This window comes from Lithobates pipiens, unplaced genomic scaffold (genome assembly GCF_037356315.1).
Source record: "Lithobates pipiens isolate NorthernLeopardFrog02 unplaced genomic scaffold, aLitPip1_a1.2 Scaffold_3, whole genome shotgun sequence".
Classification (NCBI taxonomy): domain Eukaryota; kingdom Metazoa; phylum Chordata; class Amphibia; order Anura; family Ranidae; genus Lithobates; species Lithobates pipiens.
Genome location: NW_027507790.1, coordinates 82996080 through 83023405, shown reverse-complemented (window position 1 = coordinate 83023405; position 27326 = coordinate 82996080). Strand labels below are relative to the sequence as shown.

General features: G+C 43.8%; 1 protein-coding gene across 2 annotated transcripts in view; it reads left to right on the top strand.

The window, feature by feature from the left end:
- The window catches only part of BCL7A (BAF chromatin remodeling complex subunit BCL7A), a 63452-nt gene that overhangs the window by 1109 nt on the left and 35017 nt on the right, over window positions 1-27326 (top strand). The window lies entirely within an intron of this gene.

Here is a 27326-nt window from a genome sequence, read left to right as displayed (position 1 = left end):
TGTGTGCGTTTTTTTAAGAGCCCTTTCACACTGCTCTCCCTAGGGTGTCCGCGGTAAAGGGGCGCTATTCAGCCACTAGTGGGGCAGTTTTAAACCCCCCCCCCGCGCTAGCGGCCGAAAAGGGGTTAAATCCGCCTGCAAAACCCCGCTCCGGCTGCAGCGCTGCCCCATTTGATTTCAGTGTGGAGGAGCGGTGAGTTTACCACTCCAAAGAAGCTGCTGGCAGGACTTTCTGATGCCCTGCCAGCGCACCGCTCCAGTGCGAAAGGCCTTGGGAAGCCGCTTTATCAGGCACTATTTGTAGCGCCTGAAAAACTGGCAGTGTGAAAGGGTTCTAAAGGTGTAAACTCTTGCGTTTTTTGTTTTTTTCACCTTAATGCATTCTATGCATTGAGGTGAAAAACCTCCTGTAGTGCACCAAGCCCCCCTTTTCCTTACCTGAGCCCGATCGTTCCTGCACCAGGGACGAGCACACCCGGTGTCTCAGGTCACAATTGGACAGATTGATGGCAGTGCAGCCATTGGCTCCTGCTGCTGTCAATCAAATCCAATGACATGGGAGCCTGGGGGAGGAGCGAGTATTGCTGTCTGTGTTAATGGAGGCAGCAGCAGGACACAGGAGCATGCCTGCACGGGTGCCCCGAGAGAGAGGGCTTCTCCAATGGGGCATTCAAGAAGAGGAGGAGCCAGGAGCGTCGCTGAGGGACCCCAGAAGAGGAGGATCGGGGCCACTCTGTGCAAAACCAACTGCACAGAGGAGGTAATTATGACATGTTATTTCAATGAAGCTTTACAACCCCTGCAGTTGTACTGCAGCAGGTTGGCTCTCCTGGGCGAAACGCCTTTATTGTAGGGTGACGTGCCACCGATGCGCATGGTCTCAATGTCCGCCGGTGTTCTATCGATTTGTGCCCTCTATCGAAAAGTGCTGCACAGAAGAAGGCCACTCCAGCTGAGTTGCAGATCAGCTGGAGTGATGTCACCATAGCGCATGCGCACGTTGTAGGAGGCTTTTTTTTTTCATTTTTTTTTTTTCAATGATCGCTGATACCGTTTCATGGCCACACTTCAAAGCTATTCAAAGAGTGGAGCGACACCATAGATGTCACATTGTGCCTCTCTGTAACAGCGAGGCACAATGCGAGAAATATGGTGTCCCTCCACTGTTTGCAAAGCATTAAATTATGCCAGGTTAATGGTATCTCCTGTCAAAAAAAGGCTCCTACGATGTGTGCATGCTCTATGGCAGTGGTCATCAACCCTGTCCTCAGGGTCCACTAACAGGCCAGGTTTTATGTATTACTTTGGGGAGATACAGACTAGAATACTGCAATCACTGAGCATCACCTGTGATGTATTTCAGTTATCTTTCAAACCTGGACTGTTAGTGGGCCCTGAGGACAGGGTTGATGACCACTGCTCTATGGGACGTCACTCAGCTGATCGGCAACTCATGCCCAGGCACATTTCAACGGCGGCACATATTGACAGAACACCGGCCAACCTGCGATTGCTCCACAGAGAGCCAGAATGAGAATCTGTCAATGTAAACAGACAGATCCCTGGTCTGACAGGGGAGGAGAGACAGATCTGCTGTTCCTAGTGATTAGTAACATCTCTCTCCTCCCAGTCAGTCCCATCCCCCCATAGTTAGAAACACCTTCCAGGGAACACATTTAACCCCTTGCACACTCCCTAGTGTTAATTCCTTCCCTGCCATTGACATTTACACAGTAATCGATGCATTTTTATAGCACTGATCGCTGTATAAATGTCAGTGGTCCCAAAAATGTGTCTAAAGTGTCCGATCTGTCTGCTGCAATGTCGCAGTCCCGCTAAAAATCGCAGCTCACTGCCATTACTAGTAAAAAAAAAAAAAAATGATATACATTTTAAAAATCCCATAAATCTATCAACTATTTTGTAGACGCTATAACTTTTGCGCAAACCCATCTATATACACGTATTGTGATATTTTTTGTTAAAAAAAAAAAAAAAATGTAGAAGAATGCATATTGGCCTAAACTGATGAATTCTTTTTTTTTAAATAATATTTATTATAGCAAAAACTAAAAATAATTTTTTATTTTTTTTTGCTCCTTTTTTTGTTTATAGTGCAAAAAACCCCCCCCCAAAAAATGCAGAGGTGATCATATACCAACACAAGAGAACTCTATTTGTGGGAAATAGGACATCAGTTTTATTTGGGTACAGCATTGCGCAATTGTTAAAGCAACGCAGTGCTGTATCGCAAAAAATGGCCTGGTCAGGAAGGGGGAGTGACCCTTCCGGAGCTGAATTGGTAAATGCGCCTTGTTCCACTTTCACTCAACCCATATGTTGGTGTCTCTCCAGTATGTTATCCTATGCGTCTATGCACACATAGGCTGTTCTCAACAGTTTTTGGCTGTAAAAAAACCCCAAAAGTGGGTTCTGAGAGGAGTTTTTCAGCTGTAAAAATGCTCTAACGTCAAACGCTATAATCCCATTGATTTAAAAAAAAAAAAAAAAAGCTTAAAGCAGAGTTTTACCCATAAATGGAACTTCCGCTTTAAGTGTTGGTGATCTCCTGACATGCCACATTTGGCATGTCATTTTGTGGAGGGGGAGAGGGTGGTACCCTGTTTTTAGAGGCTCACACTTCCTCCACTGGCGCTGGAAGGAAGATCACCTCTTCCTCCTCCCTCCCTCTCTGCAATCTTCTGGGACATGTCACAAGTCCCAGAAGATTGCCTGGCAATTTGCAGTGCGCACCTGGCTGTGAAGCCACAGCTGGGCACCCACAGTTAAAATGCGGGCGCTGCGGAGAGGAGTGGGGCTTTGTGTGCCCGCATTGCTGGACCGTGGGACAGGTAAGTGATTATTAAAGGTCAGCAGCCACACTTTTTATAGCTGCTGACTTTTAAATTGATGGAACTACGCTTTAAAAACGCTATTGCAAAAACTTTGAAAAACTCACTGCAAAGCTACTGGCATTTTTATAACGTCCAGAGTGAATTAGGCCTTAAGCCTTAAAACACTATTGTTTTTTTTTTGCTGAGTTCTTCCTTCAGATTTAAAGGGGACAACAAGGAATAGATCTGGCGCTATACCGTTTACTACCGAAAACTTATCAATAAGAACTCAATTACATATAATTTTCAGCGTGCTGGCAATTAAATGAAAACTAGTGGGATGAAAACCATAAAGGGAAAACTGCTTATCCATATACCAAAATAGCTATAACAATATGCTGCTATTGGTAAAGTGCCAGTGCATCTACGTGTGCCAATAATTATATATTTTAATCAGTAAAATGAATAGAAAAAAATTAAATATAAAATTAAAAATAAGAATAAGGATAAATAGAATAAGGCAGGATGTGTTATCTTTAAACTGCCAGTGACTGTGGTGTTTACACAAACTTCATGTGAGATATAAACAAATTAATGTTATAATAAATAGTAAATAACAATGCTGGTACATAAAAGTGAAATAAAAAAAAAAAAAATATTTAAAAAATGTGAATAGTCTCTGGTAGGTGACGGAATCTTCCGTAAGTGAGGGAGTGGGGTGATGATTTCAAATGTTGTTCCCCGTGCTCAGTGGTTACTTCTATGTTATGCTCTCACCGGAAAAAAGACCCCAACCGGGGTGGATCAGCCTTCACAATATCAGCTATTGTGTCGCTCTCTGGCTTGCTTCAGATGTAATGCTGGGGATCCCTCGTTTTTCCGTGAGTAAAGTGTGCCACGTTATGTATGATAAAAGAGAGGCACATCCATAGTGTGATAACGTTTAAAGAATCATATTTATTCATAAATAGATTAAAACTACTTACAAAAGCAGAAAAATCAATTGCGGTTGTTAGTGCAGCTTTAAAAGTCCCGCTCGGCTTCCTCGCCGTCTATGCTAGAGGTGTACGTCGCTTGGCCACGCCCTGGCATAGACGGCGAGGAAGCAAGGCTGGGCAAGGAGAAAATTAATCAGAGAAGCAGCCAAGAGGCCCATGGTAACTCTGGAGAGGCTGCAGATATCTACAGCTCAGGTGGGAGATTCTGTCCACGGGACAACTTAGTCGTTCACTCTAGATACAGTGGTGTGAAAAAGTGTTTGCCCCCTTCCTCATTTCCTGTTCCTTTGCATGTTTGTCACACTTAAGTGTTTCGGAACATCAAACCAATTTAAACAATAGTCAAGGACAACACAAGTAAACACAAAATGCAATTTGTAAATGAAGGTGTTTATTATTAAAGGTGAAAAAAAATCCAAACCATCATGGCCCTGTGTGAAAAAGTGATTGCCCCCCTTGTTAAAACATACTATAACTGTGGTTGTCCACACCTGAGTTCAATTTCTATAGCCACACCCAGGCCTGATTATTGCCACACCTGTTCACAATCAAGGCATCACTTAAATAGGAGCTGCTTGACACAGTAAGGTCCACCAGAAGATCCTTAAAAGCTACACATCATGCCGAGACCCAAAGAAATTCAGGAACAATTGAGAAAGAAAGTAATTGAGATCTATCAGTCTGGAAAGGGTTATAAAGCCATTTCCAAAGCTTTGGGAATCCAGCGAACCACAGTGAGAGCCATTATCCACAAATGGCGAAGACATGGAACAGTGGTGAACCTTCCCAGGAGTGGCCGGCCGCCCAAAATTACCCCAAGAGCGCAGCGACGACTCATCCAAGAGGTCACAAAAGACCCCACAACAACGTCCAAGGAACTGCAGGCCTCACTTGCCTCAGTTAAGGTCAGCGTTCATGCCTCCACCATCAGGAAAAGACTGGGCAAAAATGGCCTGCATGGCAGAGTTCCAAGGAGAAAACCACTGCTGAGCAAAAAGAACATCAAAGCTCGTCTCAATTTCTCCACAACACATCTTGATGATCCCCAAGACTTTTGGGACAACATTCTGTGGACCGATGAGACAAAAGTGGAACTCTTTGGAAGGTGTGTGTCCAAGTATATCTGGCGTAGAAGGAACACTGCATTTCAGAAAAAGAACATTATACCAACAGTAAAATATGGTGGTGGTAGTGTGATGGTCTGGGGCTGTTTTGCTGCTTCAGGACCTGGAAGACTTGCCGTGATAAAAGGAACTATGAATTCTGCTGTCTACCAAGAGATCCTGAAGGAGAATGTCCCACCATCTGTTCGTGTACTCAAGCTGAAACGAACTTGGGTTCTGCAGCAGGACAATGATCCTAAACACACCAGCAAGTCCACCACCGAATGGCTGAAGAAAAACAAAATGAAGACTTTGGAGTGGCCTAGCCAAAGTCCTGACCTGAATCCTATTGAGATGTTGTGGTATGACCTTAGAAAGGCCGTTCATGCTCGAAAACCCTCTAATGTAACTGAATTAGGACAATTCTGCAAAGATGAGTGGGCCAAAATTCCTCCAGGACGCTGTAAAAGCCTCATTGCACGTTATCGCAAACGCTTGGTTGCAGTTGTTGCTGCTAAGGGTGGCCCAACCAGTTATTAGCTTTAGGGGGCAATCACTTTTTCACACAGGGCCATGATGGTTTGGATTTTTTTTCACCTTTAATAATAAACACCTTCATTTACAAATTGCATTTTGTGTTTACTTGTGTTGTCCTTGACTATTGTTTAAATTGGTTTGATGTTCCGAAACACTTAAGTGTGACAAACATGCAAAGGAACAGGAAATGAGGAAGGGGGCAAACACTTTTTCACACCACTGTATCTGGCCTTTATGGAAGAGTGGCAATTCCCCATTGAGAATGTCATATTTGACGAAACGCGTATGAGGAGTTAACGTGCTGACATCACCACGCCATCTCATTGAGAAGGACGGGAGTTTGAATTTTGTTTTCCTATGTGTTTTTAGAGACGTTATAAATGTAAGTGTAACTTTTTAATTGACCTAAATAAATCGGGATAAGGACAATATCATGCTATGGTCCATTTCTATCTCTTTTTGGCTGATTGTTGATGTACTGTTCACGGAGCCATGGCGCATATGGTACCTGCCTGAGAACCTTATTTCTCATATCACCTTTGGGATCCACTGATGAGCAAAGGCCTGGGCTGGATTAAAGCTGTATGTCTATTTCTGCGTATCATCTGGTAAGCATGCTCTGTGGCGGTACACTTGTTTGTGTTAAAAATCACTGGGGGGATCCAGTCACAATGCAGTATCACGCTGTGGTCCATAAATTTGTTTATTTTTTGGACTGATAAATCATCTCCTACGGATCTTGTGGTATAAATTTTGAGTATTAATTGCACACTCCACATATCTGGCCTTTATGAAAGAGTGGCATGAAGAAAGCCATTGTTAAAAGAAAGCCATAAGAAGTTCTGTTTGCAGTTTGCAAGAAGCCACGTGGGGGGCACAGCAAACGTGGAAGAAGGTGCTCTGGTCAGATGAGACCAAAATTTTAACTTTTTGGCCTAAAAGCAAAATGCTATATGTGGTGGAAAACAAACACTGCACATCACCCTGAACACATCACCCCCACTGTGAAACATGGTGGTTGCAGAATCATGTTGTGGGGACAGGGAAGCTGGTCAGTTGATGGGGCCAAATACAGGGCAATCTTAGAAGAAAACCTGTTAATCTGCAAAATATTTGAGGCGGAGGTTTACCTTCCAGCAGGACAACAACCTAAACATACAGCCAGAGCTATAATGGAATGGTTTAGATCAGGGGGTCTCCAAACTTTGTAAGCAAAGGGCCAGTTTACTGTGCTTTAGGGCAGGGCTCGACAAACCCCGGGCGCCAGATCGCATTGGCGACTAGAATTTGTGATCTGGCGCCTGGGGCAGCACAGCGGGGGTATCCTGTCTCCTTCCACCCCCCCCCCCTGGCGTGATCGTGTCGGGCCGCGCCGCCGCCGGCCGGTAATTGAGGCCGCGGCTTTGAGGCCTTCTGTGGTCCTATGTTTAGTTCTGTAATCTGGCGCCATCTAGTGGTGGCTGTTGGTATGACAGCCAGCGATGCTAATGAAGCTTTCACTGCCCACCCATCTCACCTTTACTTAGAATAAAAAAAAAAATGTGTGTGTGTGTGTGTGTGTGTATATGTGTGTGTGTGTGTGTGTGTGTATATATATATATATATATAACATACATACATACATACATATAGGAGTTCTAACAACCTAGAGAATAAAATGGTGGTCGTTGCAATACTGTCTGTCACACCGTATTTGTGCAGCGGACTTACAAGCGCATTTTCGGGGAAAAAGTCTTATTTTTTTAATTAAATATAACAGTGAAGTTGGCCCAATTTTTTTTATATTGTGAAAAATAATGTTACACCGAATAAATTGATACCCAACATGTCACGCTTCAAAATTGCGTCCGCTCATGGAATGGCGACAAACTTTTAGCCTTTAAAATCTCCATAGGCGACGTTTAAAAAATTCTACAGGTTGCACGTTTTGGGTTACAGAGGAGGTCTAGGGCTAGAATTATTGCTCTCGCTTTACCGAACGCAGCGATACCTCATGTGTGGTTTGAACACCGCTTTCCTATGCGGGCGCTACTCACGTATGCGTTCGCTTCTGCACGCAAGCTTGGCAGGACAGGGCGCATTTAAAACTTTTTTTTTTTTCTTATTTTAACTTTTTATTTTTTCACGGTGCTTTTAAAAAAAAAAATTTGTCACTTTTATTCCTATTACAAGGAATGTAAAAATCCCTTGTAATTGAAAAAAACAGGACAGGTCCTCTTAAATATATGAGATCTGGGGTCAGAGAGACCTCAGATCTCAAATTTACACTAAAATGCAATAAAAAAAAAAAAAAAAAAATTGTCATTTGAAAAAAAAAAAATAAAAAAAAAAAAAAATGTCCCTCTAAGAGCTATGGGCAATGACATGGAGACAGGTGGGGGGGCCGCGCTATCCTCCCCTCACTCGTCTCCATGTCAGGCCAGGGACAGGTCTGGATTGCCGTTACCGACCTGGCTCCTAACTTTTTTAGCTGGCTCCTAGATTCCAAGCAAATTTGTCAAGCCCTGCTTTAGGGGGACCAGTGGGAGTAAATATTGCCCCAACATTAGTGCCCAATCATGGTTTCAATGGGAGGATTGAGGCCCTGTTGGTATCATTTGGAAGAATAGTGTCCCATTGATGGTGTCAGTTGATGGAATAGTGCCCCAAGGACCAGATAAATGCAAGCAAAGGGCCACAGTTTTGAGACCACTGGTTTAGATCAAAGCATATTCATGTGTTCGAATGGCCCAGTCAAAGTCCAGACCTAAACCCAATTGAGAATCTGTGGACAGACTTGAATTGCTGTCCATCCAATCTGACAGCTTGAGCTATTTTGCAAAGAATGGGCAAAAATGTCACTCTAGATGTGCAAAGCTGGTAGAGACATCCCCAAAAAGACTTGCAGCTGTAATTGCAGCAAAAGGTGGTTCTACAAAGTATTGACTTAAGGGGCTGAATACAAATGCACACCACACTTTTCAGTTATTGTTTTGTAAAAAAAATGTAATTTTTTTTTTTTTTTTTTTTCTTCCACTTCACAATTACGTGCCACTTTTGTGTTGGTCTATAACAGCCTTTCTCAAACTTTTCAACACAGAGAAACCCTTGAAATAGTTCTCCAGTCTCGGGGAACCCCTGCTAAAAATGAAAAATCTACAACTCTTGATACATTAGTGTGATGGTCAGTGGGAAGAATGCTCCTTACATTTGTGGTCATTGGAAAGAATTACCTCCTTACAGGTAGCTAAAAATGTCAATGGTGTCGGTGAGAACTTGTATACGAGGCAGAAATTGCCCAATGCTGAAGGAACCCCTAGCAACCTCTGGAGGAACCCCAGGGTCCCACGGAACCCTGGTTGAGAATCACTGGTCTATAACATAGAATCCAATTAAAATACATTTACGGTTTTGGTTCTAACATGACAAAACTTTGACAATTTCAAGGGGAATGAATACTTTTTCAAGGCACTGTTATGCAGCTTACCTGAGCTTAGATGTGGCTGTGTATTTTTCTTTTTGAGCTTCTTTTACATTTTTCACCTGGTGATTCTGTCAGTAACACACTTGTGCTAGGATGACAACACTCACCCTTCTGTATCAGGACAACAGAAACCAGATAGAACTACTGAACCCCACTCCTATCATCTATAACTTGGGAACACGGTGTTCATGTAATTGCAAATTGTCTCTTTAGCCCCGGAGCATTTGGCTGGCCAAAGACCAGTGCTTTTTTTGCAATTCGGCACTGCGTCGCTTTAACCGTTAGCCGACCAGCCGCTGCAGTTGTACTGCAGCAGCTAGGCTCGGCTGCGCGAATTGCCGTTTTTGTTACGTCACTAACATAAACGGCCACTAGTGGACGCTTGCGTGCCACCCACTCGCTCTCCGAGCCGATGCGAGTGCCCGGCGGTCTCGATCACTGCCGGGGCTCCCGCGATCGCTCGGGGCACATGGAGAACCAGGAGCTGTGTGTGTGTGTGTGTGTGTGTAAACACACCGTTTCCGGTTCTCTGAGCAGCGAACTGGCAGATCGTCTGTTCATACAGAGTATGAACAGCGATCTGTTAATTTCCCTGCACAGTCCCATCCCCCTTCAGTTAGAACACTTCCCTAGGACACACATTAACCCCTTCACTGCCAGTGACATTTTTTACAGTAATCAATGCAATTTTAATCCCACTGTTCGCTGTATTAATGCCAATGGTCCTAAAAATGTGTCAAAATTGTTCGTGTCCGCCATAATATCGCAGCCATCACTAGTAAAAGAAGAAAAAATTGTAAAAATGCCATAAAACTATCCCCTATTTTGTAGACAATATAACTTTTGCGCAAACCAATATACGCTTATTGCGATTTGATTTTTTTTCTCTCTCTCTCTCTCTCTCTCTCTCTCTCTCTCTCTCTCTCTCTCTCTCTCCCTCCCTCCCTCCCTCCCTCCCTCCCCTGTGTTCACCTGATGACCCCTGTGTTTTTGTTTTTTGCTATAAACAAAAAGAGCGACAATTTAGAAAAAAACTAATTTTTTACTTTTTGCTATAATAAATATCACCAAAAATATATATAAAAAAACACCACTTTTTTTTCCCCCCCTCAGTTTAGGCAGATATGCATTCTTCTACATATTTTTGGTAAAAATAATTTTTATTTATTTTTACTAGTAATGGTGGCGATCAGCGATTTTTCTATCATGACTGCGACATTATGGCGGACACTTTTGATGCTATTTTGGGACCATTCACATTTATACAACGATCAGTGCGATTAAAAATGCACTCATTACGATGTAAATGTGACTGGCAGTGAAGGGGTTAACCAAGAGGGGGTGCTTCAGGGGTTAAGTGTGTCCTAGGGAGTGATTCTAACTGGGGGGGGAGGGGCTGTGTATGACACTACACTGATCACCGCTCCCAATCACAGGGAGCTGTCACTAGGCAGAACGGGGAAATGCTTGTTTTACATTAGCATTTCCCCGTTCTTCCTCTCCGTGAGATGATTGCGGGTATCCTCGCGGACATAGAATCCGTGGGACCCACGGAGCTTGCGGTGGGTGGCACGCGCCTGCTATGCAAGCTTCGTGAGATCACGCACAATAACATGATTTTGCGCAGCGGAGCCAACCTGCTGCAGTAAAACTCCGGCTGGTCCGCAAGCGGTTAAAAAAAAAAAAGTTGTCCTTGAGCAGCCAGTAGATGACTCGATTTTCCTTCCTTCCACCATGGGTGGAGGATCCCCTGCTGTGGATCCCATGCTGATTGGACAGAGCCCTCCCTGTCTTAAAGGGGCCCTAGAAGTAGAGCAGACCTTGCCAATTATTTTCAAATTTTGTGCTTTTGTAGGGCAGGGGTATTGAATTAAAATTCACAGAGGTCCAAACAAGCAAAAAGACGTGGCGTCCAAGATGAAGGTTGCCTAACGCACAATTATTTCCACTTCAAGGACTATTTTTATTTTTTACCTGCAAACCCATGGCACAGCAATGGGTGCCAATTTCACCCCATCATATGCCAACCTGACCATGGGCTTTTCGGCAAATCTGCTCATATAGAAAAACCCCTTCACCAAACATTTGGTATTCTATGTGTAGCACTTACCCCCAAAGGAGTGGCTGAATTTTTCTGGGCTTACCGATTACCTCCTCCAGCTCGTATTCGTTGTCCTTGTCTAGGGGCTCCCAGTAGGGGTGCAACGGATCGTTACCGATCCGCAAACCGAACGGGTCACCCCGCTCGGATCGGCACATGCCACAATCCGCGGAACGCTCCGCGGTCTCGGCCTTAGGAAAGGCCGCAGCTTTGGCCTAGCTTTGAAGTGGCGGCCATCTTTCTACACCCAGGCTGTTTACACTGATCGCTCCGACGGAAACAAACTGGCGTCATGTCATGACGCCGGTTCCTCTCTCCCCTCTCTGTACTAATCTGTACAGTGGAGGGGAGAGATCGGATAGAAGCAGCCATCCCTTCATATCCTGAAGTACCCAGCAATACCCTGCCTGCCCATGCTCTGCCGTACCCTGCCTGCCCATGCTCTGCCGTACCCTGCCTGCCCATGCTCTGCCGTACCCTGCCTGCCCATGCTCAGCCAATATTACAGTGGGGGAGATTGTGGATATTACAGTGGAGACTATGGTGGTGGAATTTTCACAGGTTTTTGCAAATTAAATTATTATTTGCTGATCTGAAAAATGATATGATCCGTGACTCTCATCTGAGGAACGATCCGATCCGAGTTTTTTGATCCATTGTACCCCTAGTTCCCAGGGTTGATAACCCAGTAACTGTAGAGACTGACACCTGAATTCCTTGTTAGGGTTTTTATTTTGCATAAAACTGTTGAACAAACTCAGTCTCTAAGTTGGGAATAGAGGATATACGGGTAGAGTTTAGCTTAGGTGCTTGGAACTGTTGACTTCAATAAAAGTCTCTCTCGCTATCTACACAGTCCAGGGAACAGCCGCCCGCAACTGGACTCTCTAACTGTTGGATAAATCCTTAAGTTTTGGGTTTAGCAGCCAACAGGTAATTCTAGATTTTCAAAGTCTCTCACGCAGACTTCGTTGGAAACTTAGTTACAACTGGAAGGGTAGAGGTAGGAACTTTTCTTACTGTACCACAATCTTTCAGCCGTTCCGGCGATACCGTAAGAATTGTGGATTCAATCAATGTTCATGGCAGCTCAGCTGCCAGGCTCTTACCGAGCAGCCAGCCTTGTGCGTGGCTCTCCTACCGAAGAGTCCTCCCCTGGTCGCATGTAGATTTGCTGGGCCTCTCCAAAACCAGAGACGGCACCAGAACACCTTAGAATCCTCCTTCCAGTTACTGTGCCTCAAACTAGCCAGTTCTGAGGCTTGGAAACGGATGGATCTGCACCCCAGGCCATGAGGGCCCCTGGGGGCTGGTCAGGAGGACCAGGACCATGGAATCGGCAACAACTTCTGGACCAGAACCCCGTGACTTTGGCACCTTAAGTCAGGGGTTGACAAATTTGTTTGGAATCTGGGAGCCAGCTAAAAAAGTTAGGAGCCAGGTCCGTGACGGCGATCTGGACCTGTCCCTGGCCTGACATGGAGACAAGTGAGGGGAAGATAGCCTCCAGCCCCCCACATATGAGATCACCTCTCATTGGACACACCGCTTGAGTGCTAAATGGCCGCTGTGATTGGCCATTTAGCATGATCTGTGATTTGCTGTATCCAAGGGACACGGCCAACACAGAACTTCCCCGATGTGCGGCCATGGCGGCGTTCAGAGGGGAAGTAAACAGGAGGATGTCCAGGGACACCCTCCCGGCAATTGGTGTCCGTGCTGTAGACATCTTTTGTCTATAGCGCGGGCACGAAGTGGTTAACAAAAGAATGTGACTTTTATTTCCGCCATGTTCCCGCTTCTTAACGTCATATCCCCGCTAAGGGTTAGATCAGGTCCGCCTGAAAAACTGACAGGTGAACCTGATCAGACAGCCCTTGTGAAAGGGGTCAAGCAGGGAGGATTACAAATAATTTTTTTTACTTTTTACAAAAAAAAATAATAATAATTAAATAATAAATATATATATATATATATATATATATATATATATATATAATATTTAATTATTATTATTTTTTTTTGTAAAAAGTAAAAAAAATTATTTTAATTAGGGGAAGGAAATGGGCGGGCAGTGAAAAACAGTCAGGGAGCTTCACTCCATTAGGAATTATCATTATTGGAATAGGGTGTAATTTCTACATCCACCACAAGATGGCGCCAGACTACCGAAAGATTTTAGTAGGCCGCAAAGCCGCGGCCTCAATTACTGGCCGGCGCGGCCCGATGGAATTGCGCGGCGGAGTTCGGGGTCCAAATGGAGACAGGATACCCCAGCAGCGTTGCCCCAGTCGCCAGGACACGAAATCTAGGCGCAAATGCGACCTGGCGACCGGGGTTTGTCGAGCCCTGCCTTAAGTACCCCTTCCCGGATTACGCAGTGAGACAAACTCCCACTGATTGGTTCCGAGATAGATTGGTACCCATTGTGTCCAACCAGACTATGTTCTCCAGCCTCACACAGGTGTACAACCCCACCTATGACCAGGCAATTTGGCAAAAACGAAATTTAACATATAGCGCGTACTCGTTAGGAGTACCGGCGCTACATATGTCAGATACATCAACGACATTGTCCTTATTTGAGATGATTTATTTTATATTAATATTATCTTGCTATGTTTTAAATGTCATTCTTTCTTTTTTCTGCACACTCCAACCAGTTCATTGATCCACTGAACAGCCAATCGTGTTAATCGGCCAATTTAACGTTTTCTTTGAGCAGAGCATTTAAATCTCACCCCTTTCTTCTCCCTGTACACTTGAGAAAGGAGCGCACTTGCTCTGAAACACGTTGTGGTTCCTCTACACCAGGGGTCTCAAACTGGCGGCCCTCCAGCTGTTGCTAAACTACAAGTCCCATGAGGCATTGCAAGGCTGGCAGTTACAAGCATGGCTCCCACAGGCAGAGGCATGATGCTCTACACCCTGCTGACCTCAATCCCAGAAGCATCCCTCCCTGAGCTGATCATCTCCATCTCCTCCAGTCATCCACAAGGATCAGCCGGCCCCACTCTCTGGTTCATTGCGGCTCCTGCAGCTGGACTTACTGCTCACCCAGGACACACTATAGAGGCTGTAGAATATCCCAGGAGATTTGATCTCCCATGAGCACACCATTCCTTACCTTGATGTAAGTGTTGGATATTTTATACTACTGCATATTAAACCTTGCACTTTTCTGTTTCTTCCCCTGCACATCACATCCCCCCTCCACATCACCCCCTTTACAGCAGTGTCTTCAACCCCCTCACATCACTTCCCCACCACATTCCTGCTCTCTGCCCCTTTTATATCAGCCCCCTCTTCCTTCACATTACTGTCCTCAGCCCCCCTTCACATCACCCCCCCCCCACCAACACACACTTTGTATTACTCCTTCATATTCCTGTCCCCAGACCCCCCCCTTCTGTTTTTACATTCCTGTTCTCAGCTCCCCCCTCCTCCAGATTCCTGCCTCGGCCCCCCTTTACATCATCCCTGGCTTCCCACACATCCTTCACAGTAGTGGCAGCTCTTATTGATGTCCTACCTACACAGAGCAGAAGGCAGGAGGCACATCTATAGCTGATGTCGCAGGCAGGACAGCTCCACCTGAACGGCAGGAGGTGAGAGGCAGAAGGCTGACATCGGCGGTTTCTAGCAACCGATCACCTGCTGGTTAACTTGGAAGCTACAGTCGTCCATACGGAGCTGTACTGCCTCCTGCAACCCTTGCAGAGCTGCCATTGATAACTCGATAAGGATGACAGCAGTGAAGTCAGCTAATCGGGCTCCTAAATGGCAGGACTACGGCCGGCTGGATGAAACGGTGACTGGGGTTGGACCATGGTGCGCCATTTAGTGATGTCTGTTGTAGGAGATTGCCCTGCGATTCTCTTTTTCTCTGCAACTGATCTTGCTGTTGCTTCCTATGCAGACAGGGAAAGGCAGTCCTGTTTTCAGTCTGTTCCTAAGGAAGTGTGGATATAAAAGCCACAGCCGCTTGTTGCCCTTACTTTTCATTGCTAGAACTACCGGTTACATTAAAGCTTTTGTGTCAGTTGCCAAAATAGTAAGCCCCAGTGTTAACATCAGTGACTGCTATAGTAATCACCAGCATTGGTGTCAATGGCTGCACTAATAAACCCCCAGCATTGGCATCAGTAGCCACAATAGTAACCTCCAACTTTGGCATCTGTGGTTGCATAATAAACGTCCAGTTTTGGCAACAGTGGCTGAATAATAAACACCCCGGTTGGTGTGGGTGGTTGCAGCAATAGCTTTGCTGTTAGTTGCTGCAATAATAACCTCTAGCTTTGTCAGTTGCTTCAATAATGACCCACAGCATTTATTATGTTGCTCTAGAACTAATAGCAGGACTTTAGGGCTTGTGTAGATGGCCTTTGCTTTTCTGTATATTTACTTGAATGTCAGTAATGAAATGCATTTGCATTGCAAGAAAAAGAGGTCAATGGCATCCTTTTGCTTCATTTTGCATGGAGCATAAGGTAAGTGCGTTTTACAACCTTGTCCTTACTCTGGCTAGACTGGTCAGTTTTTGTTAGATTTTGAATATCTGCAGTGTGGGCGGATATGTTGTTTTTGCCACTGGGATAACTTGTGCTACAAGGTGATTGGCATTCATTCAGAAATTATATTCGTAAAGGTAGGCTCGGGATTAGGTAGCTAATGTTAGGTTTGGGAGTGTTTTTTGTTTTCTATTGCCACTACTCTAGTCTTGAAATACCTTTCTGTTCTGGTCTATTTTTTTTCCTGATGCATTTTCCATTGAAATAAATGGTGTGTTTTAATTATTAACACTTGACAACAATGGGTTGTAAAGCCTGTTGACATTTGATGCATATCCATTTATTCAAGCTGAAATGCATCAGGCAAAAAGGTGCATATCCAGCCTCAGAGAGACTTCCCCTCTTTTTGTCAGGGACCCCAAAAACAATTTTAGGGCCTCAAGTAGAGGTGGAGTCTTGGTGTAGTTCAGGGATATGCGATTAGTGGACCTCCAGCTGTTGAAAAACTAAAAGTCCCATCATGACTCTGCCTCTGGGTGTCATTCTTGTGGCTGTCAGTCTTGCTATGCCTCATAGGACTTCTAGTTCTGAAATAGTTGGAGGTCCGCTAATTGCATATCCCTGGTGTAGTTGGTAAATTTACAGGAACCAAGATTTTACAATGTTCTAAGTATGTGTATAATATGTAATGTAAAAAAAAAAAAAAAAAACGGGCCAATCCAGATCACCAGGCTGCCGTGGTGATTACAAAAATGCTGTCTGGCAAGTCTCTATACACGGGCATAGATTTCACTGATATCGAACGGTACTGATCGGAGTGGTTCAGAACCGGTCAGAGGAGGTCGCAACTGGTTGGAGTGGAAGTTAGACTGCTCAGGACTCATAGACCTAGAGAATTGAGGCACACTTCGGATCCACCGCGACCGTTGTGCACCACCACAAGTTGTTTGTACACTGTTTGCTGTGAGAGGTTTTGTTTTGCTGGCACCAAGTTTTAAACCGTGTGAGTGGAAACATTGATGAGTGGTTGTGGAATATTTTAATCAGTTTTACAGTATCGCGCTATGTGGAGCACTTTTTTTTTTTTTTTTTCACATATGAATATGCTTGGTTGGAAGTAATCGTGGTACTTGCCCAGGTGGGGTTTACCTGCTCCTTTGCCAAACACGAGAGTGGGAGGCAACATCGGCTGGTGAGGGCGTTTTCATTGGGAGAGGAATCGCAGTCGAAGATTGAAGGATTGGATGAATATTCACTTCTGTTGTTTTTTTGAACTTTATCAATGGACTTTATTTATATAGCACGTCATCACGGGGTGTTATAGGTTTAGTGTTGATTTTTTATTTAGGTCACTCATTAATGGTATTAAGCACTACTTAAATTGTTTCCTAATTATTATTTGCAGTACACGTTTTTTTAGGTATAATTTTATTCTGTTTGTATATTGTTTCACGAAAGTAGCTGCTGTTTTTCACTGATATTTTGTTGTACTTTTATTTAGGGCTGCAACTAACGATTATTTTCATAATCGATTAGTTGGCCGATTATTGTTTCGATTAATCGGTTAATAACCTTAAAAAAAAAAATGGGTCAAATTGACGTTCATTCTCAACCACAGTGACGGGAAAATTTAGAAATGATAGAAAACTTCTTAGTCAAAGGACTTTTCAGACAGTTTATGTGGTTTTCGTTCAGATATTACATTCATTTTTAAAAACAAGTGAAAATTTCAAACAAAATTCTTTCATTCAGCGAATGTACAAAGATTTTTTTGTCTGAATATTCTCATCTGAAAATTGATCTGTGTGACCAGCATAAGGCTCGGTACACACCTATGCAGTTTGCTTTTGATCGGTGTCTGCAGTGCCTTTTTGATGTGCGTTTTGATTTTTGCACACGTGTTTTTACTGCAATTTTAATTTTTGCATTTTTTTTGGGCAGATTAAAAAACACAAATTGCTGCAAAAATGCATTACATGCTTTTCTGCAGCTTCTCCATTGAAGTATATTGAACCAATAAAGCACCATTTTGCGTTAAAGGTCCCCGACCCTTTCAGATGTGAACATGTCCCATAGGAAACCATGTAAATGAACTGTAGTGCATTTCTGCAAAAAGCACCAAAAACACAGAGATGTGAACCAGGTCTAACAAGTTTAGTAACATAATGGGGGTTAAAAAAACTAAAATTGGCCCTTTTATAGTAGGAAAAAAAGCAGATAATCACTACTTTGAGGGGTTCATCTTTTTTGTAGAACAGTGAAAGTAATATTTACAGTAGCGATTATTTGCTCTTTTTGTACTATAAAAAAGAGCTAATTTTAGTTTTTTTTAACCCCATTATGTTACTGGCCGATTAATCGATTATGAAATTAATCGATTACTATTTTCATAATCGATTAGTTGTCGATTAATCGATTAGTTGTTTCAGCCCTACTTTTATTGCTTATTTTGGTGCGTTGGTGGTATTGATCAATTTTTTTTGGGGAGGTTATTTTTCAGTACCAGCAGACAAGTCTCTATATGCAGTCTCATTGTTCGCAGTTATATCAGTTACCACTGGGTGGTGTCTGGAGGAAGTGGCTGACAATCAATGCCCTCTGTGTGTGCTAGGAGCACTAGCGTGAGTCTGTGTGTGCTAACCGCACTAGTGTGTTTGCCTCAGTAGCCTAGTGTCTCGTTTCTGAATGTGGATCGTTGAGGCACATGGCTTTCATAGTTAGTACAGTTGAATAAAGACACCAGTCCATCCAGTTCAACCTGAGTGAGTGTCTACAATTGTCCCTATCCCTGTACATTACACACTCACATCGGTCCTGACCCTCAAGGAGCCCACAATCCAAGGTCCCCATTCATATACTAGGGCCAATTTTGGACAGAAGCCAATTAACCTACCTGCATGTCTTTGGATTGTGGGAGGAAACCAGAGTACCTGGAGGAAACCCACGCAGGCACAGGGAGAACATGCAAACTCCAGGCAGGTAGTGTCGTGGTTGGGATTCGAGCCAGTGACACCTCTTACTGCTAGGTGAGAGTGCTATCCACTACACCACTGTGCCGCCCTTTAACCACTTGCTTACTGGGCACTTAAACACCCTTCCTGCCCAGACCAATTTTCAGCTTTCGGTGCTCTCACACTTTGAATGACAATTACTCAGTCATGCAACACTGTACCCAAATGAATTTTTTGTCCTTTTTTTTTCCCCACAAATAGAGCTTTCTTTTGGTGGTATTTGATCACCTCTGGGGTTTTTATTTTTTGCGCTATAAATGAAAAAAGACCGAAAATTTTGAAAAAAAAAACACATATTTCTTTGTTTCTGTGACAGAATTATGCAAATTATTAATTTTTCTTCATACATTTTGGCCACAATTTATACTGCTACATATCTTTGGTAAAAATAACCCAAATTAGTGGATATTATTTGGTCTTTGTGAAAGTTAGAGAGTCTACAAGCTGTGGTGCGAATCGCACAAAATTGATCACATCTGATGTACTGGTGGCCTATCTCATTTCTTGTGACCCGAACAAGTCAGGAAAGTACAAATACCCCCAAATACCCCCAAATGACCCCTTTTTGGAAAGTAGACATTCCAAGGTATTTAGTAAGAGGCATAGTGAGCTTTTTGATGTCATTTTTTTTCCCACAATTCTTTGCAAAATTAAGATATTTTTCATTTTTTTTTTCTCCACAAAATTGTCATTGTAATAGGTTATTTCTCTCACATGGCATGCGTATACCACAAATGACACCCCCCAAAAAATTCTGCTACTCCTGAGTATTACAATACCACATGTGTGGGACTTTTTCACAGCCTGGCCACGTAGGGAGGCCCAACATGCAGGTAGCGCCATCATGTGTTCTAGGAACATAAATTACACATCTAACTTGTTGACTATTTATTACACTTTTGAAGCACCAGGACAATGACACGTGGCACTGATGACACTTAAACGTGGCACTAATATGTGGCACTGATGACAGATGGCACTAATATGTGGCACCGATGACGCGTGACACTGATGACAGATGGCACTGATAAGTGGCATTGGTGACACTGATACGTGGCACTGATGACAAATGGCACTGATACGTGGCACTGATGACAGATGGCACTATGTGGCACTGATGACACGTGGCACTGATGAGAGATGGCACTTATACGTGGCACTGATGACAGATGGCACTGACAACAGGTGGCACTGGGGTGGATGGCACTGCTGGGGGAGGATGGATGGCACTGCTGGGGGAGGATGGCACTTTTTTTTTTTTTTTTTACTTTTTTTTTTTTTTTTACTTTTTTTTTTTTTTAATCAAAACAAAGCAACGCAGAACGGCTGCCGCTGCAGCCGTTCATCTCTCCCCTCTCACACTCTGTGTGAGGAGGGAGAGCGGCACTGAGAGATGATCTCATATGTTTAAATATGAGATCATCTCCCATTGGACACATCGATCGCGCTGTAAACGGCCGCTGTGATTGGCCGTTTACAGCGATCTGTGTTTGCCTGTCCCCGGGGGACACGGCGAACACAGAACTTCCGCGATGCGCGCCCGCGGCGGTGCGCATTGCGGAAGTAAACATTAGGACGTCCAGGGACGGCCTCCCGGACGAACGCGCCTGCTCTACGGCTGTCATTCGGCTATAGGGCGGGCGCGAGGTGGTTAAATGTGTGCAACTAAAGTCTTTATGGGTTAAGATTGCTATGTGTTAAAGTGATTGTAAAGGTCACGTATTTAGATTTATTTTGGTTGAAAAAAGACACAAGTCCATCTAGTTCAACCAATAGTTTTACTTTTTTTTTTTTTTTACCACTTCAATACCGGGCATTTTCACCGCCCCCCCTTCCTGCCCAGGCCAATTTTCAGCTTTAACATTGGAATGACAATTACACAGTCATGCAACACTGTACCCAAATGAATTTTTTTCTTATCTATTTTTTTTTTTTTGCCACAAATAGAGATTTCCTTTGGTGGTATTTGATCACCTCTGCAGTTTTTTTTGTTTATAGCGCAAAAAAATTAAAAAAAGAAACCATTTTGAACACACTATTTTTTTACTTTTTTGTTATAATATCTCAATTAAAATAAATACATTTTCCTCAGTTTAGGCTGATATGTATTCTTCTACATATTTTTGTTAAAAAAAAAAAAAAAAAAACGCAACAAGCATATATTGATTGGTTTGCGCAAAAGTTATAGTGCCTCCAAAATAGGTTGTTAACCACTTGACCACTGGGCACTTAAACACCCTTAATAACCAGACCAATTTTCAGCTTTCGGTGCTCTCGCATTTTGAATGACAATTACTCAGTCATGCAACACTGGACCTATATGAAATTTTTGTCCTTTTTTTTCACACAAATAGAGCTTTCTTTTGGTGGTATTTAATCACCTCTCAGTTTTTAATTTTTTGTGCTATAAAAGAAAAAATACCGAAAATTCTGTAAAAAATGAATTTTTCTTTGTTTCTGTTAGAAAATTTAGCAGATTAGTAATTTTTTCTTCATAAATTTTGGCCAAAATTTATACTACTACATATCTTTGGTAAAAATAAGTACAAATTGGTGGATATTATTTAGTCTTTGTGAAAGTTATAGGAGTCCACAAGCTATGGTGCCAATATCTGAAAATTGATCACACCTGAAGTACTGACGGCCTATTTCAATTCTTGAGACCCCAACATGCCAGAAAAGTACAAATACCCCCCAAATGACCCCTTTTTGGAAAGAAGACATTCCAAGGTATTTAGTAAGAGGCATGAGTTTTTTGAAGTTGTCATTTTTTCCCACAATTCTTTGCAAAATCAAGATTTTTTTTTTTTACTTTTTATTTTTTTTTTCACAAAATTGTCATATTATCAGGTTATTTCTCACACACAGCATATGCATACCACAAATTACACCCCAAAACACATTCTGCTATTACTCCCGAGTATGGCGATACCACATGTGTGAGACTTTTACACAGTGCGGCCACATACAGAGGCCCAACATGCAGGGAGCACCATCAGGTGTTTTGGAGCACCCAGGACAATTCTGACATTTCTCTCCTACATGTAAAAATCATCATTTATTTGCTAGAAAATTACATAGAACTCCAAAACATTATATATATTTTTTTAGCAAACACCCTGGAGAATACAGTGGTGGTCTTTGCAACTTTTTATCTCGCACGGTATTTGCGCAGTAATTTTTTGAATGCCTTTTTTTGGAAAAAAAACAGTTTTGTGCTTAAAAAAAAAAAAAAAAAAAAAACACAGTAAAGTTAGCCCAGTTTTTGCATAATGTGAAAGATGAAGTTACGATGAGTAAATAGATACCTAATATGTCACTCTTCAAAATTGCACACGCTCGTGGAATGGCGCCAAACGTCGCTACTTAAAAATCCCCATAGGCGACGATTTTAATTTTTTTTACTGGTTATATGTTTTGAGTTGCAGAGGAGGTCTAGGGCTAGAATTATTGCTCTCGCTCTAATGTTCGCAGCGATACCTCACATGTGTGGTTTGAACACCGTTTTCATATGTGGGCGGGACTTACGTATGCGTTCGCTTCTGCATGCGAGCACATGGGGACAGGGGCGCTTTAAAAAAAACTTTTTTTTTTATTGTTCATTTTACTTTATTTTAGTTTGACATTTTTTTCCCCAAAAATAATTTTTTTGATCACTTTTATTCCTATTACAAGGAATGTAAACATCCCTTGTAATAGGAATATGGCATGACAGGTCCTCTTTACAGTGAGATGTGGGGTCAATAAGACCCCACATCTCACCTCTAAGCTGGGAAGCCTGAAAAAAAAGATTCTGGCTTTGATCGTATTAGGTAGAAGCACCGGAGGGTGGCGTGAGGGGGGGGTGTCTATGGCTGGGTATTGCAGGGTATCACCGACTATGGCTGGGTATCTCAGAGTATGGCGTTGCAGAGCATTGCAGGGTATTGGTGGGTGTTGCGGGGCGTTGCGGAGTGTTGCGGGGCATTGCAGAGCATTGCAGGGTATTACAGAGTGTTGGCAGGGAATTGAGGGGTTAATTTTCGGTGAGCAGCGATGTGAGCACTGCAGATGCAGCCCACATCGCTGCTGACACCGATCTCTTCCCCCTCTGCTGTACCGATCGGTACAGAGAGGGGGAGGGAGGAACCGGCGTCATAACATGACGCCGGTTTGTTTACAAGTGATCACTCCGTCATTTGACGGAGCTATCACGTGGTAAACGGCCGCGATGAGCGGCCGTTTACCGTGATTCGTGATGCGCCGGGTCCACTGGACCCAGCGGTCACGGATGCTCTCGTGTTAATTAACGGCCTCTCAGAGTTAAACAACCGCCCTGAAGCCGTTAATCGGCAATGGGCGGTTGTTAAGTGGTTAATTTATGGCATTTTTATTTATTACTTTTTTTTTTATTTCTTTTTTAATATTAGCAATGCCAGTGATAAGTGATTTATTTGAATTTTTGTGACATTGCGGTGGACAGATCGGACACTTTTGACACTATTTTGGGACCAGTGGCGTTTATACAGAGATCAGTGCTATACAAATGAACTGATTACTGTATAAACTGGCAGGGAAGGAGAGGAGTTAACACTAGTGGGCGATCAAGGGGTTAACTGTTACCTAGGGAGTGATTCTAACTGGGGGGGGGGGGGCTGACTAGGGGAGGAGACTGTGTATATATGAACACCGATCAATCTGTCTCCTCCCCTGACAGGATGTGGATCTGTGTGTTTACCCACACAGATCCACGTGTTTTTTCCTCTGACACGAGTGATCACGAGTGCCCGGCAGACATCACGGCTGCTGGGCACGCAAATCGGCTCCTCGGTGACATGGTGCCCCCTATACTGCTGGGAAGCTGAGGACGTCCTATGACGCCTGCCCAGGATGGGAGATCCCATCTGTGGACGTCGTATGACTATAGCTGGGTAGTGAAGTGGTTAAATACAAACCTGATATACTCGCTTGCACTGTGTAATGGATTTTCAGATCGCCACTGAACCTCTACCTCTGGGGTCCACCACTTCTCCTCTTTGTCAAGCCCCCCCCCCCCATAGCAAACCACTTACTATGGGCAGATGCAGGGGCTTGATCATGAGCCTGGCTGTGTGTGTCTGTAGACTAGAGCTGCATGATTCTTGCTAAAATGAGAATCACTATTTCTTTATCATACATCATAGGACACGGAGTCTCAAGTAATTACTTGGTGGGTTATAGGCCTACCTTCAGGTGTTGACACTGGTATAACCAATACAGGAAGTTGACTCCCCTATATAACCCCTCCTCCTTTCAGGAGCACTCAGTTTTTTCGCCAGTGTCTAAGGTGTTGGTCACGAGTGAAGATGTGCTCTGCGGAGCTCCAGGAGGGATCCATGCTGGATTTAAAGAAACCTCCACAATCAGATCCATCCTTGCCACTGAGGCCATAGGATGGTACCTGGACCTCGATGCAAGAACGAGGTTTTTCCTTTAATGCTTCTCTTTGAGAGCTGGACCCTAGGAACCAGGACGCTTTTTGGTCTTGCTACATTTCCTAAAGTTGTCCTGAGGGGTGCTATACAAGGCCCAAAGGAGCGGAACCCCTTTTAAAAGGGCCCCAGTCTTTGAGCTTGTTTAAACGCAGCCCGCCGTGATGGGTGAAAGTTGGATCTGTCTGTTAAATCAGCAGTATCCTGCAGTGAGGACAAGGTAAGGGAAGAAGCTTTACTTTTTCCTTCAATATACCTTATATGCCTTTATAAATGTCTCCTCTATAAGGAGTAACTTACACTACCTATGATGTGTCTTAGTGCAGCTCTGTCTCAGAACATGTGTGGTCCCAGCTGCAGAGGGGGTTCTTACTATAGATCTTGTGGGATTTGGTAAAAAATACAGCAATTGCTAATACAGAGATGTGTATAAACTTCTATATGGGCGGTGGCTGATTGGTTGACGCAGCTGCTTTAGCTGCATGGTTTAATTACAACCCAGCACTTCCACCTAGTAACTTTGGAAATGCCCTATGCTTCTGTGGTTTAAAAAAAAAAACTATAAATCTGCTGACAGAACCCAAACTCCCCTTCCCCTCTTCCCCCGCCCCCTTGTAGAGGTGTATAGTACATTCACCTTACTTTGTGTTGGCTATCCGGGTCCCTAGCAGGGCCTGAGAACGCAGAGGGGCATGTCCGCAAGGTCACGTGGTGCTGTGTATGGATGTAACGTCCACAGCACTCGCAGCATAACTGAGGGGAAGCGCTGAGGATGCCAATCGGGTTCCACCTGAGGCTTTATATCACAGACACTCATTTCAAAAATACTTTTTAACTGAAGAGAGGCAGTCTGTCACACTAAGACACCAGAGCCCTGGGCACGTAAGAGTGTAAACGGGCATTTCCAGACAGATTGTTACTTAGTAGCAAAAGAACTGTTATTTTGTATGTACCTCTGCTTGTGTTTTGCACTGTCTTCCAGACCTACCGTAAAGGTACCTAAGGTGTCACAACCCCCCCCCCCCCCAGGCGCTGGGAATCCCAGTTATGCCTCCATACTGTCTTCCTCTTCGGAGAGATCAGACATGGCAAGCCAGGGTGAGTCATTGGAAGCTAGCGGTGGTGCAACTGCTTCACACGCTTTAGCCCCTGTAGAGGTGACTGAAAATGCATTTTCCTCTGCCTTGCAAGGCTTAGAAGGAAGATTAGCAGCTTTAATTGCATCCTCCACCCAGGGTATAGGAAGCGTCCTAGATCCCCCCCCCTCCCCCACCTTAGACTCTTTGCAGTCAGTGGAGGGTCCAAGAGAATTATGGGGACAGGATGGGGTATTGCCCTCAGATGATCGGGAGGAAAGACATGCGATTATTTCTCTGTGGAGGAAACAAAACTTGAAGTTCCCAAGGATCCCTACTTCACAATCGGAAGTACAGAGGCTTGCAAAGATGGTTCGCTCTACTTGCATGCTACCCCTAACAAAGTTAGCTGAAGGGCCGTTCTCTTCCTTGAGTTCTTTGAAGCCTTTACAGCCTTTTGCATGTGTTTCTCATCTACACTTTACTAAAAAAAGCTTATTTTATACCAAATGGGATCATCCGGATAACCATTTTTTTCCCTTCCAAAGAGACTCGCAAAGCTCTATCCTATGGAAGAAAGATTCACTAAAAGATGGAAAGTTCCAGCAATTTTTTTTTTTTTTTTTGTACCCAGTGGACAATGCGCTTATGCTTAAAGATCCAATAGATAAGAAGTTGGAAGGTCTGTTAAAATCCTTTTTTTCTTAGCCGGTACTGTTGCTCAGCCTGCAATTGCAGCTATAGGCATCTGTCAGCCCTTAAAGGACCAGTTCACAGATGCTCTCAGATGAGCTCCCTGCACAACAAGCACAGGAACTGGCTGAGCTACCTAAAGCATTATGCTTTGCTGTAGACGCTATGAAGGATTCTATTCACCAGACATAACGCCCTGCGTTTGTACTTGTACATATGCAAAGGACCCTTTGGTTAAAGGGTTGGTCAGCTTAGACGCCTTGTAAGAACCTTCTAACTAGTTTCCCCTTTAAGGGAGAATGATTATTTGACGATAGTTTGGATAAATACATTCAAACAATTTCCAGTGGAAATGGTACTCTTTTGCCAGTCAAAGAAAATATAAGCGTCTTTCATTTAAACTGTTCGGCCTCTGCCATCTGTGCAGGCATAAAGGAAGACCTGGGGCTACAAGTCTGCAAAGCAGAATACAAGACCTTATGAAGCGGCATCTCCCCTCACCAAGGTGGGGGGGAAGACTGCTGATGTACTCAGAAATCTGACAAAGGGAGATTCAGGACAAATGGACTCTCTCCACAGTGTCTCTATGATACAAGCTAGAGCTTTGAGCGTTTCCACCATCTCGTTTTCTGAGATCAAACGTTCCCAAGGATCCAGGGAAAAGGCAATCCCTGTTGCAAGCATTAGACCGATTATTGGCTCAAGGGGTGATCAGACAGATTCCCAAACAAGAGCAAGGTTTGAGGTTTTACTCAAACCTAATTACGGTGCCAAAGCCAAATTGGGGTTATCAGACAAAGTCTAGATCTACGTAATCTAAATCGGTTCCTGAAAATCCGCTCCATTTGCACGGAGTCAATCAAGTCGGTCCTTTCCATCCTGCAAGAAGAAAAACTTCTGCCGTCCATCGACATAGCTGCTTGTCCATATATTTCTTCCTCACCAGAGGTTTCTGCGGTTCAAAGTAGAACAGAAGCATTTTCAGTTAATAGCCTTGCCCTTCGGGCTTGCTACAGCACCTCGGGTATTCACTAAGGTATTAGCCCCACCTCTAGTCAGGTTAAGGGCACAGAGCATAACTGTCTTGGCTTACTTAGACAATCTATTGTTAATAGACCAGTCAGTGGCTTGCTTGTGAAGCAAGGTGTAGCCATCACAAGCAGTTACCTGGAAGGTTTGGGTTGGATTCTCAACCTAAAGAAATCCTCCTTCAAGCCACTAAGAAGGCTGGAGTAACTGGGCCTGATCATAGACACAGCCCAGAAAAGGGGTGTTCTTGCCTCCCGCAAGGATCAGCTCCATACAGGAGCTGGTGAGGATGATCAGGTCGAAGAGAAAAACTTCAATTCGCCTTTGCATGAGGTTGTTAGGGAAGATGGTAGCTTCATTCGAAGCAGTTCCCTATGCTCAATTCCATTTGAAACTGAAAGCAGTATTCTGTCTGCTTGGAACAAAACGATTCAAGCTTTGGACTTGCCAATGTGGCTGTCCCCTTGAGTGTCCCAAAGCCTCAGTTGGTGGTTACTATCTTGGAACCTGCTGAAGGGAA